This window comes from Microtus ochrogaster, chromosome 18 (genome assembly GCF_000317375.1).
Source record: "Microtus ochrogaster isolate Prairie Vole_2 chromosome 18, MicOch1.0, whole genome shotgun sequence".
Taxonomy (NCBI): Eukaryota; Metazoa; Chordata; class Mammalia; order Rodentia; family Cricetidae; genus Microtus; species Microtus ochrogaster.
In genome coordinates this window covers 23,639,402-23,648,386 of record NC_022020.1, presented here as the reverse complement: position 1 = coordinate 23,648,386, position 8,985 = coordinate 23,639,402, and the positions used below count along the sequence as shown (strand labels likewise).

The following is an 8,985-nucleotide window of genomic DNA, read 5'->3' as shown; positions in this document are numbered from 1 at the left end:
AAAAAAAAAAAAAAAAAAAAAAAAAAAAAAAAAACAAGAAAAGCAACATGGTTCCAAAAGAAAACCACAGGGGGAATAAAAGGAAGGCAAAGTCAAGTATGGTAGTGCACACTTGTAATCCCAGCATTCGAGAAAATGAGGCAGGAGGATCATTAAATTCAATCAAGAGCCTTTGCTAAATAAAACAAATAACAAGCAACTAAACAGCTTACTCAGATACTACTGAGGGGTCCTCCACTCAGAAAGTCTAAAACTGGAGTGGAAGCAAAGAATGGGACGAGAAGGCACGTAAACGAAGCACTGTAGAGAGGGTTCTGTCACTCATGAGATCTGGGTAGGAAAAAAAGCTGAACAAAGTTCAAGTTGCCGAAAACAACAAGTTGACTGTAATGAGCTCCCTCACCTGTTGTCATTTACCACCATAAATAAGTAGATGCCAGAAAGATCTTTTCCTTCTTCATTCAATACAGCATCTAATTTGCCTTCTTAGCCAGGTACCAAACCAAAGGTTAGGGTATGAGCAGTGCCCCAAAGAGGTTTACAAGGCTCACTTGTAAACAGAGATGGCAAACGGACATCAACAAGGTACTAAACAAACCAAAGTTACTAAGAAAACACAGCACAAAGTTTGCTACTAGAAATGAAATGCTAGACCTCGAGACATGACCAAGATTTCAGTACTTTTGGTTTTTCGAGACAGGGTTTCTCTGTGGTTTTGGAGCCTGTCCTGGAACTAGCTCTTGTAGGCCAGGTTGGTCTCGAACTCACAGAGATCCACCTGCCTCTGCCTCCCAAGTGCTGGGATTAAAGGCGTGCGCCACCACTGCCCGGCAAGATTTCAGTACTTAAAAAACAATTTTACCAAGACGCCTGGACTCCACCTCCAAACCAATCTTTATTTGGGTCCTTTCCAAAACACAGCTCCATTCACCCTGATCCCCTTTACTCATATGACCTTCCTTACTCAATTCCCTGCTTTTAGACACGCGCAAATTCAAATTTTCTCTAAGCACCAACAAGAAATAAAAAGTTGCTCAGGTCATGAAAGGCCCTACAATGGCTTCTTACAGCTTTAGAATAAAATCTAAACACAGCCATGTGTATCCTGGCCTTTGCCTTCCCCGATGACCTTACACGAGACCTCCCTACTTCAATACTCAATACAAAGATGCCTCTAAACCTCTAGGCTTCCCAGCACTGTGCCAATGGTCAGGCCATTTATACCTGTTAAGGACCCTATTCCTTTATTCCTTTCTAGGTTTTGGCCACTACACTTACATCGTCACCTTCAACAAGCAGGACTCCGTGCTGTCACTAATCTGACTTCCTAAAAAAAAAAAATTCAAGATCGTTTGTACCAGTTACTCTGGCTCTCCACATCTGGGTTAGATCTCCATCACTGAATTAAGTCTCACTTCACATATGGTTAATTTGAGAAGCCATGGAATATACGAGTAGACCCATGTGGCTCAGGAAGAGACATCTAAGCTCAAAATAAGGAGCTGGATGTTAGCGGCTAAGGTTGATAGCAGAGGTAGGGGTATGCAGCTCAATGGTAGATCATCTGACTAGCGTGCACAGTCTCTAGGTTTGTTTCCCCAACCCCACAAGGGAAGGGGGCACAAGGTAGTGATTCCCAACTGGGGAAAAGACACCCCTCATCTCTGATCAATATATAAAATTTTCTGAGGGTAATGGAGGGGGTACCACATAACTAAGTGGTGATGAAATCCAATGTACTCAGGATACAATCATATGCAGGAAAGGGAGAGGATCAAAGTAAAGAGGGGAAAAAACGATTCCCCAACACTTACATGCCCTTTTATGCTTCTCTCCTTTCCTGTCACATGACTTCAGTTCAAAAGCCAGCACCTTCCAGAACTCCCAGACTTTCCCTCATAAACGTACTAACACCCCCACCCAAGCTTCCACAAGCTTCTGTTTGCATTATAAACAATTTGTCCCAAACAGGTGTCATGTATGGCACCTGTCTGAATCCCAACACTCAAGAAGCTTAAGCTAGGTTGGGCTTTATAGTGAGATCCAGTCTGGGGGAAAAAAAGGATACGACACTAGAGAAGCTTCCAGTCCTCAAAGAAAAGAGGATTTTTAAAAACTACTTTCTAACTTAGTGAGTCAGGACATAGAAACAGTTGAGCAGAGGTACGAATGATTTCCCCACTCAATCCTTTCGTAAACCAAAATAAATTCCGTTTCTTAAAGTAACATCCACCTGTAGTCTTTAAAAATCAGTGCTAACCACACAATCTCCTTTTCAAGAACGCCTATTGGAAAGATACAATACAGTGATATGAGCATAAGTTTACATCATAAATTATTGTGAATTCTATACAAAACACATAAAAAATGTTATGAAGACGAAGAATATAAATACTTTCAACCGTCGGTTTGGGCCAACCGCTGAATTACTAGGAATGACCACTGCTTGCAATCCAAGGATATGGATGCAGCCAGTCAACATTTTTCTCCCAAGTTCTACGCACAAGTTCCTTTACAAGTGAAAGGCGGGGCACTGACATCGCAGGCCTGCAATGCCCGCCCTCGGGAAGCTAAGGCAGGATGCCCGAGCATTCCAGGCCAGCCTGGGCTACTCAGCAAGACCCGGTCTCGGTAACACAAAGTCAGCAACAAGACCCTAACGCCACCCCTGAAAACTAAGAGACCCTAACGCCACCCCTGAAAACTAAGAGACCCTAACGCCACCCCTGAAAACTAAGAGGAAAGTCAGTCCAGTTAGGCAGCGAGGGCGGCTGAGCTATCTTAAAGTCCAGATTAACAACCTCCTAGCCACAGGTCTACACGGGTGTGGCGCACCTTAGAAGACAAGAGCGCAAGAGAACAGGAAGCGGCGACTCCCACACTCCGTGGGTCGGGCTGGAACGCCAGCTCCCCCCGACCTCCGGCCCCGGAGGGGGGAGGGGAGCGGCCGGCAAAATTCCGGGGAACAATCGCGTCCCTAAAACACCCCACCGCCGGACCGCCAGGGCCACGCCACCGTCGCCTCTCAGTGGGGGAGGCGGCCCGAGGCGCGACGCCGGCCCCGCGAGCGAGCGCGCGCCCTGCTCAGGGCACAAAGTTGAGAAACTCGAAGGAGAAAAGTTTCCCGAGGAAGCGCCGCGCCGCTCGCTCCGCTTCCCGAGCGTCGGGCTCCGCCCGCCCAGGCCCAGGCTGCTCCGGGAAGCCGCCCCGGCCCGACGCTCGCCAGGGCGGCGGCCGCCCAGAGCGGGCACCGTCACCAGGGACCCCCGGCCTGAGGAGACCCTCGGCCCAGTAGGGGCCCCGCGCGCCCCGAGGGAAGGTACGAAGAGTTACCTGCGGCGAGCGAGGCGAGCGCGGGACGACTCCTGAGGCGCCAAGCCGACGGCCGCCGCTTTGTCTCCCGCCCGTCCGGCTCCCAGGAGGAAATGGGCCGCCCTGCGCCCCCGCCCCCGGCCCGCCCAGCGCCGCGCCCGCCTGCCCTTCCCGGCACCTCCCTCCGCGCGCTCTTCCCGGCGCCTCCCGCGGCCTCCACGCCGCTCGTCCCGGCCCGGCGCTTTCCCGGGGAGGGGGGGGAGGGAAGAATGGTAGCCCGGCGACCCTAGGCCGGGACCCCCAGAAGGCCTTCTCGAATGGCCTCGGGACGCTTAGAGCCGGACCCCCGACGGGAAGGAGGGGCGGCGACTCAGGGAACAGCCCGCGGCAGGGGAAGGCGGGCGGAGGGCAGGTGAGTCACAGCTCCCAGCTCAGGTGAGTCTCGGGGCGCGGCCCCGGAAGGCCCCGTCCCGTCCGGCTCCCAGGGCCCTGCGCGGTGACGCGGGGTCCGGCTGGCTCGCTCCTGAGGCGACTGTCATCCTGTCCCCTAGTCCAAGGCGCCCAGAAAAGGGGGCAACCTAGGAGAAACAACTCCAAGTAAATGTTCCACCGCTCCGGGCATAGTGGAACGGGAATCCGACCTCAGAACCTGTTTTTATGGGTTTTGTTTTGGTTATTTTATTTTTGAAGTAGGATCTCACCTAGGTCAAGGTGATCTTGAACTGGCTGTATCGGTAAGAATGGCCTAAAACTTTTCTTTTTTTCTTTCTTTTTTTTTTTTAAATATTTGAGCAAAGGGGCTGCACATACTCTGTGCTTGGGTAGAAATCAGGACAATCGCTGGGTGGTGGTGAGTTCGAGATGGTCTACAGAATGAGTTCCCGGACAGGCTACAAAGCTCCAGAGAAACCCTGTCTCAAAAAAGAGAGACAGAAAGAAAGAGAAAGAAAGGTGGATTGGACAGGTCTCAGTGATAGAGTGCTTGCTTACTATGCCCTGGGTTCAATCCTCAGCACTACAAACTACAAAAAGACCATTCTCCAACTATATTCTATTCTGTTTCTAGCTTTGGGATTTGAAAGAAAGTAGCCCCCAAATGGAGTGGCCCTATTGGGAGGTGTGGCTTTGCCATGTCGTTGGAGGGAATGTGTCACTGTGGGGGTGGGCTTTGAGGTTTCCTATGCTCAAGCTGCCCCTGGTGTGGACACAGACTCCTTCCTTTTTCCTGTGGATCAAGATGTAGAACTCTCAGCTCCTTCTCCAGCACCATGTCTGTCTGCGTGCTGCCATGCTGCCCACCATGACAATAAAGGACTGAACCTCTGAAACTACAAGCAGACCTTCATTAAATGTGTTCTTTAGTAAGAGTTTCCACTGGCAGGCATTAATTCCAACACTCAGGAGGCAGAGGCAGGTGGATCCCTGTGAGTTTGATACCAGCCTCGCCTACAGAGTGAGTTCCAGGATAGCCAGGGCTACCCAGAGAAACCCTGTCTTGAGGGAAAAAAGGGTGGCTGTGGTCATGGTGTCTGTTCACAGCAATAGAAACCCTAACTAAGACTCCCGTTACCCATGCTTTTAATCGCAGTGTTCTGGAGACAGAGGCAGACTGATTTCCGTGAGTTCAATCAAGGCCAACCTGGTCTACATAATGACTTCCAGGTCAGTCAGAGCTACACAGTGAGATGAGCCTGTCTAAAAAAATAAAGTTTAAAAAAAAACTTGCAAATAAGAAATACCACACATAAAAATAATTAGATTAAGTCAAATAAATAAACAAGAAGAAAAATAGCATGAAGGGATCTTAAATTCAGGAAGCTTTAAGAACTGTCGTGTCCTAGAGCCCAGTGGCTGTCTTTTTCTGTGTGTTGTCAAGCCATTGATGAATGTCTTATCTAGACTTGACAAGAACTATGCTGAAAAGTCCAGGATTATCTTACCACCTTAAACCTTTCCCCTGAATTTGAGACTCAGCATATTCAGTTCTCTGTTTGATGTCTCTCCATATTTGACTTCTGATAGGCATTTCTGCTTGTCAAACTTTCCATGACGACATATCTAAAACTGCTTTTCTGATAACTCCCCAGCCCTGCTCACCCCACAGTAGGGTCATCGCTTTAGCTAGAAGATCTAATTCAGAAACCCTGGAGTTGACTGGTGGCTCTTTGGTTACGAGCCTTTGTTTCTCTTACAGAGGACCTATATTCAGTTCCCAGAACCCACGTGATGACTCACAACCATCCGTAACTCCAGTTCCAAGGGATCTAATACATTCTTCTCACCTCCATCAGGCACAAATGTAGCACACACACGTATATGCGGGCATGATTATAAAATAAAATGTACCTTGACTGTTCTTTCTCTCACGTGTTTTTACTTGATTACTTCAACATATACTCAGAATCCAGCAAGCTTTTAGCATCACCACTGTTACCGTCATGAATTGAGTCAGCACCCTCATCCCATTGCCTAAGTTCTCAGGAGACTCCTAACCTGTCTCCCTCCTTCTGTCCTCACCTTACTCATTCTAGCCTTAGTTCTGCACCCTGAGGGAGTGATCCTGTAAAACTTAAGTCCCACACTGTCACCAGCTCTGCCCAAAACCTCCAGTACCTCTCACCCATCCTAGCGAAAGCCCAAGTCCTTATAAGGCTTCCAGAGCTCACTTGCCCCCACACACTTCTCTGACACAGTGGCCTCTTTACCATTCCAGGGTATGCTATTGCCTGAGGGCCTTTTCTTTCTCCTGGAATGCTGTCCTCCAAATCCATCCTGACTCACTCCCTTGTCTCTGCCAGGGCATTGCTCAGGTTTCACCAGTGAGATTTCCTCTCAACTGCTGTATCTAAAATTGCAACCTCTATCACCTTGTGCCATATCTCTTTGAGTACATATTCTTAATTGTATAAAGTCATATATATGATGGCATATATGGTTCACTGCTTTTTCCTGACTTCTTTTACTAAAATTTAAGCCTCAGTCTTGTATCTTCGGCGCCTAGGCTAGTACTTGGAACACAGGAGGCCCCTCAGTGAGTACTTATTGACTGAATGTGCAAAGATGGCGATGGGATGAGTTTTCTTCTGACCAAGGGAATGTGGGTAGAAATAGGAAGTAAAGTACAGTTTGAAACAGTATCACTTGGGAGGCTAAGGCTACTTTGCTTTGTTTTCAGGCTTTCTGAGGAGGAGGATAGAGGGTTGACTCCCTGAGGAAGGGGTTTGCACAACAACTCTCTGCTGAGTGGCATTCCTAGTCCATTTTTTACTTTTTCTTTTTTTTTTTTCAGTTTTGGTTTTTTGAGCCAGGGTGTCTCTGTGTACTCCTGGCTGTCCTGGAACTCACTCTGTAGAGCAAACTAGCCTCGAACTCTCAGAGATCCACCTGCCTCTGCCTCCTGAGTGCTAGGATTAAAGGAGTGCGCCACCTCTGCCTGGCATCATGTCTTACTTTTCATCTTACGTTTTTAAGTTACATTCATTCATTCATTCATTTTGTTCTGTGGGGAGGGGGACGCTGTGCCACAGTGCATGTGTGGAAGTCAAAGACAACTTTGGGGCATCAGATCTCTGCTTCTATGGTGTGAGTTCTTAGAAATCAAACTCAGGTCTTTGAGTTTGGTATCAAGCCTTTCACCTTTATCAAGACGCTGAGATGTCTCACTAGCCCTTCTGATAGGTGTTTTGTTGTTGCTGTTGTTTTTGGTTTTTGGGTTTTTTTTTTTTTGGATTTTGGTTTTGTTTTGGGGTTTTTTGTACCCTGATAGTAGGTTTCTCTGCTGACCCAGTAAGCCAGATCAAGCCAAATTTTAAAAGGCCAGGTTTATTGAACCAACCGCTGGGGGGACGGGGGTACTTAAATATCCTGGGGGTGATCTTGAGCTTTTTGAGGAACCTGGACTTTTGTTGGATTTTTCTGGGGGGGGTGGTTTGGAATGGGGAGGAGTGGGGCTGAGGCGGAGTTTCCAGCTAGACTGCCTGACCTTCTTGGATATATAGACACTGGTTCAAATCTGGCTACTTCCTGTTAGCATGGGAGGACGTGGAGAGGGAGAGTTGGTGGGCTCACACTCAATGGGAAGATATGGGTGAAGAAGCCTATGACCTCAGGAATCTGTTTCTTGAGGAAATGGAGAAGGCAAATTGCTAGGAGGACAAAACAGATTACTAGCACCAGCCCTATGAGTGGGACTCGTCGTGGGAAGAGTTGGGGACTGCAGACCCTCAGACCCTGAGTTTTCTATGACACCTTGCCTGCCAGAGTACTAGACCCTCATGAGTTCCTGATGACAGGGGAGTGGTTTCTGGTGGACTTGCAGCTGAAAAGTCCCGAGAGCTCGAGCGTGGCCATTAGTCAAGGAGAGCCCTATTTAAGCTGCCCTGGAACACAATAAAAGGGGCATTCCTGTTTCAAGGATGACGTGTGTGTGTGTGTGTGTGTGTGTGTGTGTGTGTGTGTGTGTGTGTGTTTTAATCTCCAGCCCCTTGCCCAACTCACGACGTGGCGTGGTAGACAGGCAGAGCGGGGCAGGTGAACTGTACAGACTGCCAGAAAGAATGGACCAGAGGAGATATGTCCTGGTTGTACAGAAAACACTGGGGTGAATGAGCAGGACACAAGAGCAGACATGTTCTTTATTGGAACATGGGAAGGAGTGGGGCACGAGGCAGTGTCCAGCCAGACACCTTCCACTTACATTATGAGATTGTCTCTAACTAACCTGGAATTTGCTGTTCTAACTGGGTTAGCTAGATAGTGAACTGCCAGTTCAGCGCTATATAGCTAGATAGCAGCTATTTTTGCTGCTTGGTAGTATTCACCTTTAACCATAGCAGTCAGGATGCAGAGGCAGGAGGATTGCTGTGAGTTGAACACCATCCTGGTCTACCTAGAGAGTTCTAGGACACCCAGGAATACATAATGTGACCCTGTCTTAAAAAGGGAGGGAGGGATAAAAAGGAAAGGGCTCTGGTGGTACACACCTGTCTGTAATCCCAGCCCTCAGGAGGCTGGCACAGGAGGATATGAATTCAAGGGCAACTGACCTACAAAGAAGGGAGACCGAGCTAGGAATTTACCTTAACGGTATAGTAAAAGCCTAACACAAGTCCAGCTTACTGGGAAATAAGAGATTTGTAGACAGAATGAAGAGCCATGGACATAGGAAGGAAACCAAGTTGCTGATGTCAACTGATGTCATCAGGGTTGAAGCTTCAGACGTCATCAAATTTTACCTTGCTAAATATAGTTCACACACGAAGTTTATGCTGCACTAAGAGAAACACAGGTCAGTCAGCAAGAGCACAGGAGGTAAAGAAACAGTAATACTGACTTTGGGGTTTTTTTTCTGTGCTCACTCCCCACTTCCATTCTTAGGAGTGCTTGCTTGTATTTTAATAAGCGATTTCTCTCCCATGCCTGACTGAAAAGGCACAACTGTTTTCTGTCTGTCCTAGCAGCTGCCAGGATTTTAACCTAAACCATGCTGTTTTTTCTTAAACTCTTAATATAATTGTTCTTGGGGTTTAAAAAAGGAAACAGTAATATCAAAATGTCAATAAAGATGAACTAGCAAAGATCATTTTGTAGAGTCTCTGCATTGTGAACACTTCGTCATTATTTACCTACATCATGCTGGCAAATAGATTCACAATCTACAAAGCACTTTCCTGG

At 47.8% G+C, this 8,985-nt stretch overlaps 1 protein-coding gene across 1 annotated transcript in view; it reads right to left on the bottom strand.

Moving 5' to 3' along the window:
* Ctnna1 (catenin alpha 1) overlaps nucleotides 1–3,422 on the bottom strand; it is a 124,198-nt gene extending 120,776 nt beyond the window's left edge. Inside the window, exon 1 of the mRNA XM_005355929.3 lies at nucleotides 3,334–3,422. The gene's annotated coding sequence lies outside the window, so the exon portion shown is untranslated. The remainder of the gene's footprint in view (nucleotides 1–3,333) is intronic.
* Nucleotides 3,423–8,985: the final 5,563 nt, after the last annotated feature.